At 50.5% G+C, this 12699-nt stretch overlaps 1 long non-coding RNA gene across 1 annotated transcript; it reads left to right on the forward strand.

Annotated features, from left to right (window-relative positions):
- The first annotated feature begins 7319 nt into the window (after positions 1–7319).
- LOC108516267 (uncharacterized) lies at positions 7320–8640 on the forward strand. The gene is made up of 2 exons (XR_001881756.1): positions 7320–7641; positions 7897–8640. It is a non-coding gene; the product is annotated as an uncharacterized LOC108516267 (long non-coding RNA).
- The last annotated feature ends 4059 nt before the right edge of the window (positions 8641–12699 follow it).

Here is a 12699-nt window from a genome sequence, read left to right on the forward strand (position 1 = left end):
TTTCAAATTGTGCCGGGTGCCATGAGGGAGTGGCTCACAGACATGTCCCTGGCAGCTGCCTTGCCTGAAGAAAACATATTATCAAGGAAATGGCATTGGAACTGAGACCTGAACAGAGGGCAGGGTTTGATCGGATGAAGCAGAGGAGGAAGAGCTCTCCACGTCACTACAGCAGGCCTGGGCCAGATGGCCGTGAGGCACTTCATAGAGGCCTTGAGAAGAGGCCTGGGAAAGGATGGCAGGCAGTGGGAGAGAGGAACGTGTGTTTATGAGACACCTGATCTTGGCCCTGTCTGTATTTCTAGCCAATCTAGAAATAACAACAGGAAAGCACTCACTCCCAGCGCTGGCCCCTCTGAGACCAGGAGACCTTGGGTTCAGCATACACTGATGGGGAAGAAGCAGGATGCAGAGGCCTTTACCCTCTCTCTCACTGATCACCAAGGTTATAGCCCTACACTGCCTTTGCAGATGCCATGCTTCCCCTCAGCTGGACACTCAAAAGCGTCCTACCAGTAACTGGAGAGAGAAAGTAAGCCTCTAGGCCACAGCCAGGGGGACAGGGGAGGGTCAGGACAGTTTGGCTTTTGACCAATCCACCCTTGCCTGGCCAAGCCCACCCCTGGCTTCCAGAGGCACCCCCCCGCCACGTCCAGGAATGTGTGCCAGGCAATGTTTTCTTGCTGGATGCATGGGGAAGGGTTCTAGTTCTTCATTAACTTAGTGTGTCCTGCTCTTGGAGTCTGAGCACCTCTCAATAGAGGCTAAGAAATGCTGTTCCCTGTGGATAAGAGAGCCACTTAACTTGGCCATCAGCCACTGAGCCCATCATCCATCTAAAGTCTCTCCAAATACCGGTCAGACGGAGGTTTCCATAGTCGCCATTCTAAATGGCAGGACATGTGACAGAGTCTGGAGCCCTATCTCAGCTACCCTTCAGCCTTCCTTCCAGCCAAGAACCACCCACTCTGCTCAGAGAGGCCACATTGCCCTCCAGCCAAGGGACCCCCTCCTTTCCTCCCTAGGAAAGAAGTTCTGTCCTCTATCCCCAAGGAGACTGCATATCCTTCCCCACCTCCACTGAAGTTTCTAATATTAGGTGGTCCTTCTCTTCACAGCACCTGCCCAAGTCTGTGTTTCGATGCCTCGAGCCTGATGCCTCCAACTAACATAGAAATGCCAAGGCCCAGCATGCTTCCCTGGCCATCCTACACCTTTGTTGAGATCCAGAGGCTCATGGACTTAAAAGTTCTTCAAAAATGAAGCCAGCTAGCTTCTACCCCCATACCACAGCAGCCCTGCACTGATTGGTAAGCCCACTGTGACTCTGCTTAGTCCACCCTCCTGCCCATCCACACTGATCACCAACCACTAAGCCTTGCCTGCGGGAGTCCGAGGCACTCACTAGGTCTCTGATTCAACCTGTAGTGAAGAGAGGGTTTCCTGGGAGTGAAGTACCTATGAGGGTTACTGCCCCTTCTTTCTGAATTTTGGCTCTGAAAGTGTGGAATAAGAGAGCGCCCAGCGACTCTTCCACTTCTCAATCCAAGAGACCTCCATATAGTTCCATTCCATTCCAATGACCTCTGATCAGAAGGAAAATTACTAGAGATTCTGAAAGAATCAAGCCAGGTCCTTTTGCAAATCAAAGTTTTCAGGAATTAAATGCTCAGTTAATTCACGGAGAAAATGATGTGTGGGTAATTTCTGGAATCTTTTCACCTGGGCAGACACGTGACTCCCACCAGATCTCTCCCACCTATTGCTTTGGGTTCCAGCCAGAAGGCATTGTCCCAGCCTGGGCTGGGTTCTAGCCCTAGGTCAAACGGGCTAGAGTGCCAATAAAGATGGTACTCAGTGACCTTGGTTCACCAGCAGAACCTGAGAAACCCTCTTCTACATGAAAGGAGAAGCAGCCCCTTGAGGGCAGCACCTGCCAGTGAGTGTGGAGCCGGGCCACCCTGTCCTTACAAAACTCTTGCAACATTTGATAGAGAGTAGACATCCGAGTATATACATCTTCTCAATTCCCAGGTAGTCTCAGTGGGCTCAAGCTACTCACCCAGAGAAGACAGTATGAACTAGCTTTACCCTGGCCCCTGACCAGACCTGGTGGTGGCAGCTCCAACTCCATGCAGACAGGAGTTGGGCTGCCCTACCGGGAGAAGCTAGCCACCCACTCTGCCCGGGAATATCTTGAGTGTCCCCAGAAGCCCTGCTCCTTCCAAAGTTGAAAACAACGGTGATCTGCTGAAGACACTGAACTCCACAGGAAACTGCTGAGCAAAGGAGGCAAGGAAAAGGATATTGAAAAGGATATTCTTGGAATATCCAGAAAACCAAGCAGGGAAGGGGATGCTTAAGGGAAGAGAAGGGGCTATCTCCTAGGGAGTAGTCTAGAATCTTCCCATCACTGACACCCAACTTCTGCCCATTATCAGAGGTGCATCTGTCCCTTGGTGAGGGACAGGTAAGGAGGACTCCAGCAGAGCCTCAGCAAACAAAAGCTGTTTGCCTGCTGCAGGGGAGGGTGTGTGTGACAGGGAGGGTTGGAGAGGGGGCTGCCTTCCACCACTTGTAGTTCTAGGAATCCATGGACACCCTTACCGTGGCTGCCGGCCAGTGTTCCGGGGGTACTTGTTGTCCTAGGGTGGGAGGAAGCAGCTGTGAAGATGCCAGCCTACTAGGGACAGGGGTAGGACCAGGTGTGCAGCCTGGGACAAGGGACAGAAGGAGGAAGCAGCACCATCAGCACTTTTTCCTTAACACCTGAGTGTGGGTTTGCGTGTGCATTTCTTAGGCAAAGAGGCATCTTAGTGCATGTTTTAAGCTGCCATCTCCTCCTTTTAAGCCTCCTAATTAGTATCTGCTATGTTAATTATTTACTGGGAACAGATGTTAGAGTTTAAAGAGCACTGAGCAGAGATCTTTTGCTAATCAATTTATTTTAACAGGTTTAAGTCTTTACTACCCACCCAATTGGAGATTTCCCCACCACTGGAAGCCTGTGCTCCTATAAGCCTGTGTTGCACATACTTCCAGCTCGCCCCAAGCTTGCTGCCTGCTCTTTAGCCCCTCCCCATCCTGGCCAAAGTGCCTCCTTCTCTTGGTATTCTAATTTGATCTGCATAAGTCTAATTTGACCTGGAGAAAGAATCTTTCCTTCTAACATCAGTCCTTAGGTTGGACTAAACGGTCACTCAGTGAGATCTGGCCATGTCCTTCTAGGCTTTGAGTCACGTTTGCTGAAGCCATGCCAGTAAAATATTTCTGGGACTGAGAAGAAGTCAGCCTGACATTTTAAACAAACAAGGGCTGCAAGACTAAAAGACCCATTTCTGCCTCTCCCCAGGGATGTTTCTCACTGGGTGGGTAGGGAAGGCTTCAAAGCAGCCTGTGAAGTGTGGGTCAGCTTGAAACACACGAGGCAGCAAATCCGAACAGGCAAAGGCCTCACTCTCCACAAGAATGTGCAGTCTAAGAGACGGCCAGGCCTGCAACCTCATGTTTTTCTGCCTGATCAGGGTGAAGAAGGGAAAGGTGAGCTCTGATCCTGGAACTTCTTCCCTGGCCTCTGCCAGCTCCCACCTCGCCACCACCCTGGGTTCTGGAACCACACCAGGCAGGGCAGAAACCGAAGTGCTTTTGGAAGTCCACAGGGATTCCCACACCCACCACAGCCCAATTTCATCTGCCTACAGGTGCTCCCTGAACTCAGTGGCTCTGCCTCAGCAAGGATATGGTCTGAAGGACAGGTATGGAGGCAGAAGAAGGTGAGTCATGGCGGGGTGATGGGCCTCACTACTAATCTCATCTTCCCAACATCAATTTCACCCAGGGCGGTGGACGAGGAGCCCCTAGTGGTTCCGTACGGTGAGGTTCTGTAGTTGCAGGATGTGGTCTCCTCCTTCAAGTCCATCTTTACGCAGAAGGCTGAGGGGGGAGGTGGCCAAGAAGCTCGCTTTTGTTTTTGCCTGACACCCCCTGGAGTATCACTGTCCCAGGAGCCCCTTTGGACATAGCCGTCTTATGTTTGGGGCTAGGGTTCGTCTGCGGGTCCCACTGAAAATATTTATTAGAGACAAGTATCCAAGGAAGGAGGAAAACAGCAATAACTGAATATGTGGGTTTGCTACCCACAGAATGAGGCCAGGGAGGTTTCTGTGCAGGAACAGGTAGCTTGGGCTTGCAGGAGTCATACAAGGAGTGATGCCTTCAGACAACTGACTCCCAAGTTCCATTTTCCCTGCACAGGTAAGGAACCATCACACACTTGACTTTGCCTCCCCAGAGGCCAACTCACGAGGAGGAATGGGCTTCCCTTGCTTCTTCCCAGGCAGAGCCGAGGTGACTCCATGAGGCTGGGAGCTCTGCCTCTCGCTGAAGTCCAGAAGAAAACATGCCTATGGCCTCAGACATGACAGAGTCTCCCTTGGCCTCAGCCGGTATTTGACAGTCTCAACCCCACCTGCAGAGGTGCCTGTGAGAAAGGCTCTTGTTCCCACCCTAACACAAATGCCATCAGGGACCACTGTCCAGAATTCTCTGATAGTTCTGGAGGGTTTTTGGAGCCCTAATCCCACTGTTCCTTGTCTGTTCTGCTTGTAACAGAGCTCATCTTTTGGGGACCTCTTTCAGTGGGCAAAGAAAGGGTCCATTGTCTCAGTGGGGGCCTGGGCCTGGGCCTGTGTCACATGGGCCAGGGAACGCTCCCTAGGTCCTTCTTCCCAGAGGGAATTTGGTCAGGCAGGTGAGGGAGAGTCTCCCTCTGAAGAGGGTCTGAGAAGCAGTCATATTGACCCAACCTTTGCGTGTGGCTTATTGACAGCATCCGCACCCACAGCCCTGATCCATGTCGGAGACTCCCCACTTCAAAGTTCTTAAAGCCCTCACAGTACACATGAGTTCCTGTGGTCCTGGGGCACCCAGTTGCCTCAGGTCCTTGCTAGGCTCTGTTTCCTGGGCCTTTTGGGGACCAAAGATTCTGCCACAGCCAATGAAACAAGACCAAGCGGAGAACAGCACAGCATCCAGGGAAGGAGGGGGCCTGGAGGCCAACAAGGGCCACTGTCCCTGGGGAGGGGGCAACTCCAGAGAGCACCAGTGACTGAGAGGCTCAAGTCCCCAGCAAGGCAGCAGGCCCTTCACTTCTTTCCAAACCTAAGGCTCTATGCACCATCAGGACCATTTGATCCACGCACTTGGTTTCCACCTCAAAGATGTTTCCCTTTCAACTCTAAACTCTGGGCCGGGCAGGCAGGCTCAGGGTCCCTTTACTTTATGAAATTAACCAAGGCTGACTAGACAGGCAAGAATATGTAGTCTCCACACATTTTTTTTAGGGAGCAAGAAGATACTTTGGTTGTGGGGGGTTGGGGGGGGGTCTTACGCCATGGCCCATAGACAATCACTGCCCACCTAGAAATCCTTTGTGGTTCAGGAGGAGGGGAATTTCCTGCTGGCTCTTACATTCCTTGAAGGTATATACAATTAGCTATAAGTGTGAACAAACGGGGCCTGCTCAGGCGCCATTCTCCAGTAGTTAAAGCTCAAATTGATCTACTTCCTTGGATGCATTCCTAGATTTCACTTAGTTTCCCACCCTTTCTCTACCCCACTGCTGATACAGATCTTATTTATGTGCCTCTGGTTCTGGGTCTGGCCTTCTTTAAGATCTAGTAAATATGTGCATTGCCAATGCCAACTATGTGTCAGTTCCATGCCAGGAGCTGCAGGAGGGCCCAGTGGGGAATGAGGCATTCCCTACCCTTTAGGGAGTCTGCCTTTGGGTTGGGAAAGCAGATGAATGTTAAAGGGCTCAGCACTGCCTCGGCGACCTTGCACGTATCCACATGTGCCACACAGGCAGTCTTGAACCACAGCTAATCTGAATCAAGGCCACAGGAGCAAGGCCTTGACATCCTGTGATCCTTCCAGACCACCAGAGGATGGGAGGCTGGAAGTCCCTGCTCTGAGGCCATCTCCTACTTGTACTTTCTCCCCTGGGAGTCTACCATGAGGCAGTTTCTTATCCTTTCTGGGTTCTAGCTAGAGAATATCGCAATGAAAAGAACTACTTTCCAGATTTCAGGATGAAAAAACTGAGGCACGAATAGTCATGCTGCTGGATTCAAACCCTGGTACCCAGAACCTTTGGAACTCAGGCTCAGACTCAAATTTTCCTCTGGTTTATTCTGTGAATGAAGGCATTTCTCTGGGTATCTTAGTAGGGAGCCAGTTAAGCCCCCAAACTTCCCCTCTTCCCTACACCTTCGCTGACAAACAGATCTCCTGGTCAGCAACTGTCCCCCGAATGTCGTTGAGGACTGATAGCAAAAAGCTAATGAGACCGCTGGTGCTGGGAAGCTTCTTAGACCGCATCCCCTTCCTCTTCCCCCCCCACCCTCCCCCATCCTTTCATCCTATGGCAGCCTTTCCTATTATTTAATAGCCCTGGCTGGCACCTGCCCCCAACCGGAGTTCGTTGGTGTTGTTTAGAAGCTGATAGAAGCACATCCATTTTTTTTGCCTTTCTCAATCCCGAGGCCCCTGTCTGGTGAGCAGCCACTGACTTCTGCTCTGTAAGAGCCCGCTTTAGCGCATTCTGAGTATCACGCATTCTCCTTTTTGCCTCTTGCCACAGACCCCAAGGCACCTCCTCAAGATGACCACATCTGTGACTGAAGAAGCAGTCACAGCAAGCTCACTTCACAGGAACCAAGCTGTGGGTTGATCCTACAGACTTGAAAAGGCAACTCAGAAAGGTATGAAGTTGTCAGATCCTCACCCCCAAACTGTGGCACACTATTAACGCCTCTAGGCGGGCACGACTGCATGCCTTCCATTTGGGGGCCTGAATCCTGCCTCCCTGGGCTGAGCGGCCTCCATGCCAACATGCTCTATCGTGATGCTCCTGCAATGCCTGCGACCCTGCTGAGGCACAGCCCACCTCCTATCCCTCTGGGACTAAGGGGTCGGCGAACCAAGAGGTTTTGGGGGCCTCCCTCCAGGTTTCCCAGCCTCCAGGAAAGCGCCCCTGCCGCCCCCGGCCCCGCTTCATCCCGCGTCCCCATCCGAGGGCCCTTCTGGCAATCAAGGCCCTTTTTCACCCTCAGAGAGGGAGTTATGGTTCTGCCAGCCCCAGCCCCCTAAAGGCCGCACGGCAGGACGGAGGCAGCCTTTGAGAACAGCGGTTACTCCGAGGCCGCAGCGCGCGCGCGGACAGCGGGCACGTGGGGAGGGACCTGGTGGCCTTCAACGCCCCGGCCCCGCCCCCTCCTCCCGGCCCCGCCCGGGCCTCTCTCCCCGCCTGGCGTCAGGCTGCCCATGTCAAGTCCGCGGGGGCAGGACTCTGCTCTGAGGTCCCCGGGTGGTTGTTGAGGGCCTCGGCCTCCCTCGATTCCTTCCCGTCTCCCAACAGCAGTCCTCTCAGGGCCAAGAGCCAGGAACCCCTGGTGGTTCTGTATTCTGAGGTTCTGCAGACGCAGGGTGTAGTCTCCTGAGAGTCCATCTTGATGTGGGAGGCTGCGGGAGGAGGTGGCCAAGACCCCTCCCCTAGACCTCGAGGCAGGACGGAGGCAGCCGTTAGGAACGGCCCCACTCCACCAGCCGGCCCGGCGGGACTGTTACTCTGTTCCTGAGGTACCCCCGGGGTGGATGTATGGGGACCTCCACCTCCCTAGACTTCTAGGCCAGGGGCGAGGACCACCTTAGAGGGTTTCCCTAGACGTCCCTGATTTCACATGTCCTGTCCTGCTGGCAGGGTGCGCCTCCTTTCTGCACTTTGGGGAATGGTGCCTTCACGCACTTTGTAAAGGGTCTGGAACTGAGCTGAAGAGAAGTGATTGAGGGCTACTGTGGAAAGTCTCAGCTAATTCAGGTTTCTTCACCCACCAGATTGTCTGTGGGATTGGAAACAGCTCTGGAGGGGGCCTGCAGAAATTACTTTCCCAAGTCTTTGGCCTGGAAGGAACAAACAGTGCCTGGCCAAGGACTTTGGGCAGGAGAGAGATGGGAGCAGACAGGAGCCAAGGTCTACTATTTTCACTTCTGTCAACTAGATAAAAGCCCTGCCCAGAAGCTTTGAGCACCGCTCTCAAGTCCCAGTCCTCCCCTAAACCATCCAGGTTCCATCTGCCTTGAAGCCAAAGGATCTTCTTAGCTTCCTCAAGAAAAATTCAGGCTCGAGTTTCTCCACCAGCACTCTCCTCTCCCCAAAGGAGTGGGTGGGCTGCATTTCTCTTCATATTCTATTCCATTCCAGACCGTCTTGGACTACCAGCCTGTCCGCCACCCCTTGGGTACGTCCCCTCCTACTCTGCCCTTGCCCACTCAGGTCCCAAGCTGAGGAGACGAGCAGAGTGGTAAAAAGAGAGGAGGTTTTGAAAAGCAATGTCCTCTCAGTCTTTAACAGATGCCCCCCAGGAACCTGCAGGAAGTGGAAATTAGTAAGCTGAAGGTGGCTACAACCAATCTCTGCCACACTCACACCCTCCCCCATCCCAAATCATTCATTTTGAATAGTGGAAGACCTTTTTAAAAATGTAACATGAATTGGCTATTTCTTGAGGCAAACAAAAGGTGGCTCTGAAGATACATTTGTACTTGTAAAAATTCATTAAAATAGAAAGCTTATAACCATCCAGGTTTCATTGACAGCCCCAGTCCATCTACATGCAGAAATGGTCCCCCAAAGCCATCTATGACAATTATTCTCACAGATCATCATGATAAACTCTAAGGGAATATACTAAGAAAGAGGGAAGAAGAGAGGAGGAGTCCATTTTTAATTAGTGGTTGGAAATAGAGCAAAAGTTAGATGGCCTTAGGTTTAAAACACAGATGTGCATTGTGATCGTGTGAAGGAGGAGCTGTTGACAGAGAAAACAAGGTGGTGAACTCTGCCCCGGGCCTGTGACAGTTAGGAGAGGGTGGCTCACTGCAGAATATAGACTGGTAGAGCCCCACAGGAAAGAGGGGTATCAGGCTGGAAGAAGTGCAGCTTAGACCTGGCAGAGTGGCGGAGTGGCTGGAGGGACTGCAGGAGGAGGACAGATCTGGAAGCAGGTCTGGGCTATACTTTGGCCTCAGCCAGGGAGCCAGAGAAGAAAGGCTTGGGTTCGAGGGGGGAAATTCACTCTCCCAAATTGCTTTCTCAGAAGCACTAATTCAGATCACCTGAAGACAGGGTCTGGGCCCCACTACGGCACGGTTCCCAAATGGGGGTGTGCTTGGAAGCCTTGGTGATTAAAGGGTGTTGACTAATAGAGTCAAACTCTGTAAAATATTTGAAGAGATTTATTCTGAGCCAAATATGAGTGACCATGGCCCGTGACACAGCCCTCAGGAGACCCTGAGAACATGTGTTCAAGGTGGTCGGGGTACAGCTTGGTGTTATATATTTTAGGAAGGCATGAGACTCAATCAGACATTTAAAAAATACATTGGTTTGGTTCAGAAAGGTGAGACAACTCAAAGTGGGGGCTTCCAGGCTATAGGTAAATTTAAACATTTTCTAATTGACAATTGGTTGGGTTTATCTGGAGACCTGGGATTAATGGAAAGGAATGTTCAGGTTAAGGTACAGAATTGTGGGGACCAAGTTTTCTTGTGCAGAGGAATCTCTCAGATAGCAGACTTCAGAGAGAGAGCGGGTTGTAAAATGTTTCTTTTCAGACCTAAAAGGGTACCTGGCTCTTAGTTGATTTATCTCCTGGATCTGGGAAGGAAGAAAGGAAAACAAAGGGGAAAGGAAAGGTTTCCTATAGAATGTGGATTTTTCCCACAAGAGACTTTGCAGGACAATTTTGAGGTATGGCAAGGTAGTATACTTTGGGGTAAAGCATTTTGATTTTCTTCCTTGCTATGCCACAGTCGGATTGGAAAGTAAGTCACGATATATACAGGGTCAAATAAAACCCACCTGATGAGAATGTATGGTTGGTAGCGCATGACTCCCAGACCCCTTAGATAGGAATCTGGGCCAGATAAAAAAAATCAGAGCTTAGTCCTCAAGGGAAGGGGCAGCAGCGCTGTCAAGGGCTAACAAAGCATCAGGACTGGATCACCAGGCTTGGGAGAGTAGGGGTGTCAAGGCCCTGACAGCAGGGAGGGCCTTGGCCCCACCAGGAGGGCATCAGAAAGCAGGGAGCACTTGTAGTTCACCATGATTCCCCTCAAAGCCCCGGGCCAGTCTCCTGCAGGGAAGGGCGGGCAGGAAGGCTTCCCCATAGGGGCAGCCTTGCTTTTTTGGCCAGCCACCCTCTTCATATGAAAAACAGAGGTCACCACTCCAGTGGTGCTGCCAGAAGGAAATCAGAAGCTCTAAACTAGAGACCAGAATCTGCGGAAGCTTTGAAGAGTCGCATCTTGTCATTTCTAGATGTTTCTACTTTGGTTGACTCTTTAATTTTTCTGCAGTTAAAACCGTTAAAACAGCAAGGAAGCAGGGAACAGGAGGGGAGCCCAGATCTCTCCCAAAGAAAACGAGGAAGACTGAATCCTTGGGGCCTGCCGTACAAAGGAGTGGTGGGTTGGAAGAGGGTAGGCAGAGACTAGGGTGGTCTGGGACTTTAAGTACAAGACCCTGTGGATTTCATGGGGGCAAGCCATGTGCAACAGAGAAACTCAGGAACCAGGGGGTTTTGCACAGAGGTCTGGGTGCTGTGAGGTACAGGGAAAGAATTAGTGAGTCTGGACCGGTGGTTAGGTGAGTCACAATGGAGTGTTGGTTTAGTTTAATCTCTGATTTGTGTTGAGTGAATTTGCATATAGTCCAACTACCACCCCCCGACCCCAACTAGACCATGTGCCGCTCAGGAACTGGGACTCTTTTATTTTCTATTCCTTATAGCAGGCTCAGTGCCTGGCACACTAAGTTGAATTTTATTTAAAACATTTTATTTACATTAAATGGTATATTTGCAAGTTCATTCTTCCAGATCTCAGTTTATTCTTTTATCCAGTCATTTTAAAGGGATTTTCTCAGACCCTCCACTAGCTAAGGGAGCTGAACTTTTCTTCCAGAATTGTCAGGAAATGGGACTCACTGACTTAGTGAGCTACTTATTTTATCTAGAATTAACTTTGTCTAATAAAATGTATATGCACTTTGGGAATGGATATGGTGCTACACAGATGAAAGATGGTATTATTCATCATACAGTGTTTTTGATTATAATAGATTATTCTCTGCCAAAACCCAGAAGGGCTAAGTCGAGGTAGGTTGCTGAAAGGGGAGGAAGTCTAAATAGCAGAATCAGACTTTTCCGTAAGTTTACAGTGGGGTATGGACAACACTCGGGCAACCAGCCCTCGGCACAGCAACAGGGGACCCACCTCCTAAGTTGGGGCTGAGTAAAGACATGTTCCTGGGGCTAGGCTTTGCCAAGGCAGGCCTCTTCTGAAACATAAGCCCCATCTTTCTCCTGGCTCCGCCACCCCACCTCAGATGTGCTGTCTAGAAGCTGCACATCTGGGGTCGTTCAAACTCCTGGCTCGAATCACTGGAATCACCTGAGTAGGATAATTTTACAGTAATGATTAAAAATTGCTCTTCTAGATATAGCCTTGCCTCAGGGTAGCCATTAAGAACATTACTTCCTAATTTAAGAAGCTCAATGTAGGGCACCTTGGGCATTTAAAAAGAGGGAACTGCACTCATATCTTGATAAATTGTAAAATGTCTCCCACCATCTTCTTCTTCCGTATCTCCTCTTCTGCTTTCTACCATTGCACTCTCTGGCATATAATCCTTTTAAAGAATAAAATAAAACAAACAAACAAAAAAAAGGAAGATAATGAAAAGCCTATTGTTTCTTAGTGTCTGCGGATGTTAAACACGCACACGCATGCACAATTATGAATTTTGTGTATTTCTTCCGGGGGTTGGAGCCATAAGGGGTTACATATTGGTATGTGATTTTGGAGCCTACACTTGAAATGGAAATTTGGATGTAGTTGAACAGACTTTTAACATTGCCCCGAGAAGAGTTATACTGGCATTTTGTTGGTCTGTGTTGTCACACCCCAGAGTGTATAGGATTCTCACTGGCTCTATGACTCACCCTGGAAGTTGCACCTTTCTCGGGGGGCAGGGTGGGGAGTTACTTTTTATAAGTAAACCCCAGAGAGCAGTGTTTCAGTATCAATCAGTTTCTCAAGTTTGAGAGCAGATTGCACCTCAATCCCTATCGTTGGGGGTGCTCTCCAAGCTCTCTGGGGTGCCGCCAAGCCAGGATCTCCCATTCTGATGCATCCTGGGTCTCCTCTTCCCTTCCCTGCCTCTTCCCTCCTCTCCACTCTGAGCCAGTTAGATGGGTGAAACAGAGAACCTGTCTAGTCCAAACTCCTTATTTTACAGATCAGGAAAGTGAAGCTCAGAGCGGGATGGCCCTCACCCCATCCTGCATCCCCTCTCCTCCTCTTCTGCCTTCACCCCAATACCTTCCGGCGTGAGTGACGCCAACCCTGTCTCTCTTCTAGCCCCGCATCCTGTGTTACTCTTTTCATAATATTTTTGAGTAGGTGGCCTGCCACAATCTTATATTTGGCATGGCAAAGGCAGACCCCTTTCCCTCCCTGCAGACCCCCAACTCAGCCACTGTGAGTGCTGTAAGACCAGTCGCCACCTGTGTCCTTCTATTCATCACAAACTCAGCACACGCTACGTTATCTTTTACCTCCCTGTGTCCACAAAAC

This window comes from Rhinopithecus bieti, unplaced genomic scaffold (assembly GCF_001698545.2).
Source record: "Rhinopithecus bieti isolate Rb0 unplaced genomic scaffold, ASM169854v2 scaffold_36553, whole genome shotgun sequence".
In the NCBI taxonomy this organism is placed as follows: domain Eukaryota; kingdom Metazoa; phylum Chordata; class Mammalia; order Primates; family Cercopithecidae; genus Rhinopithecus; species Rhinopithecus bieti.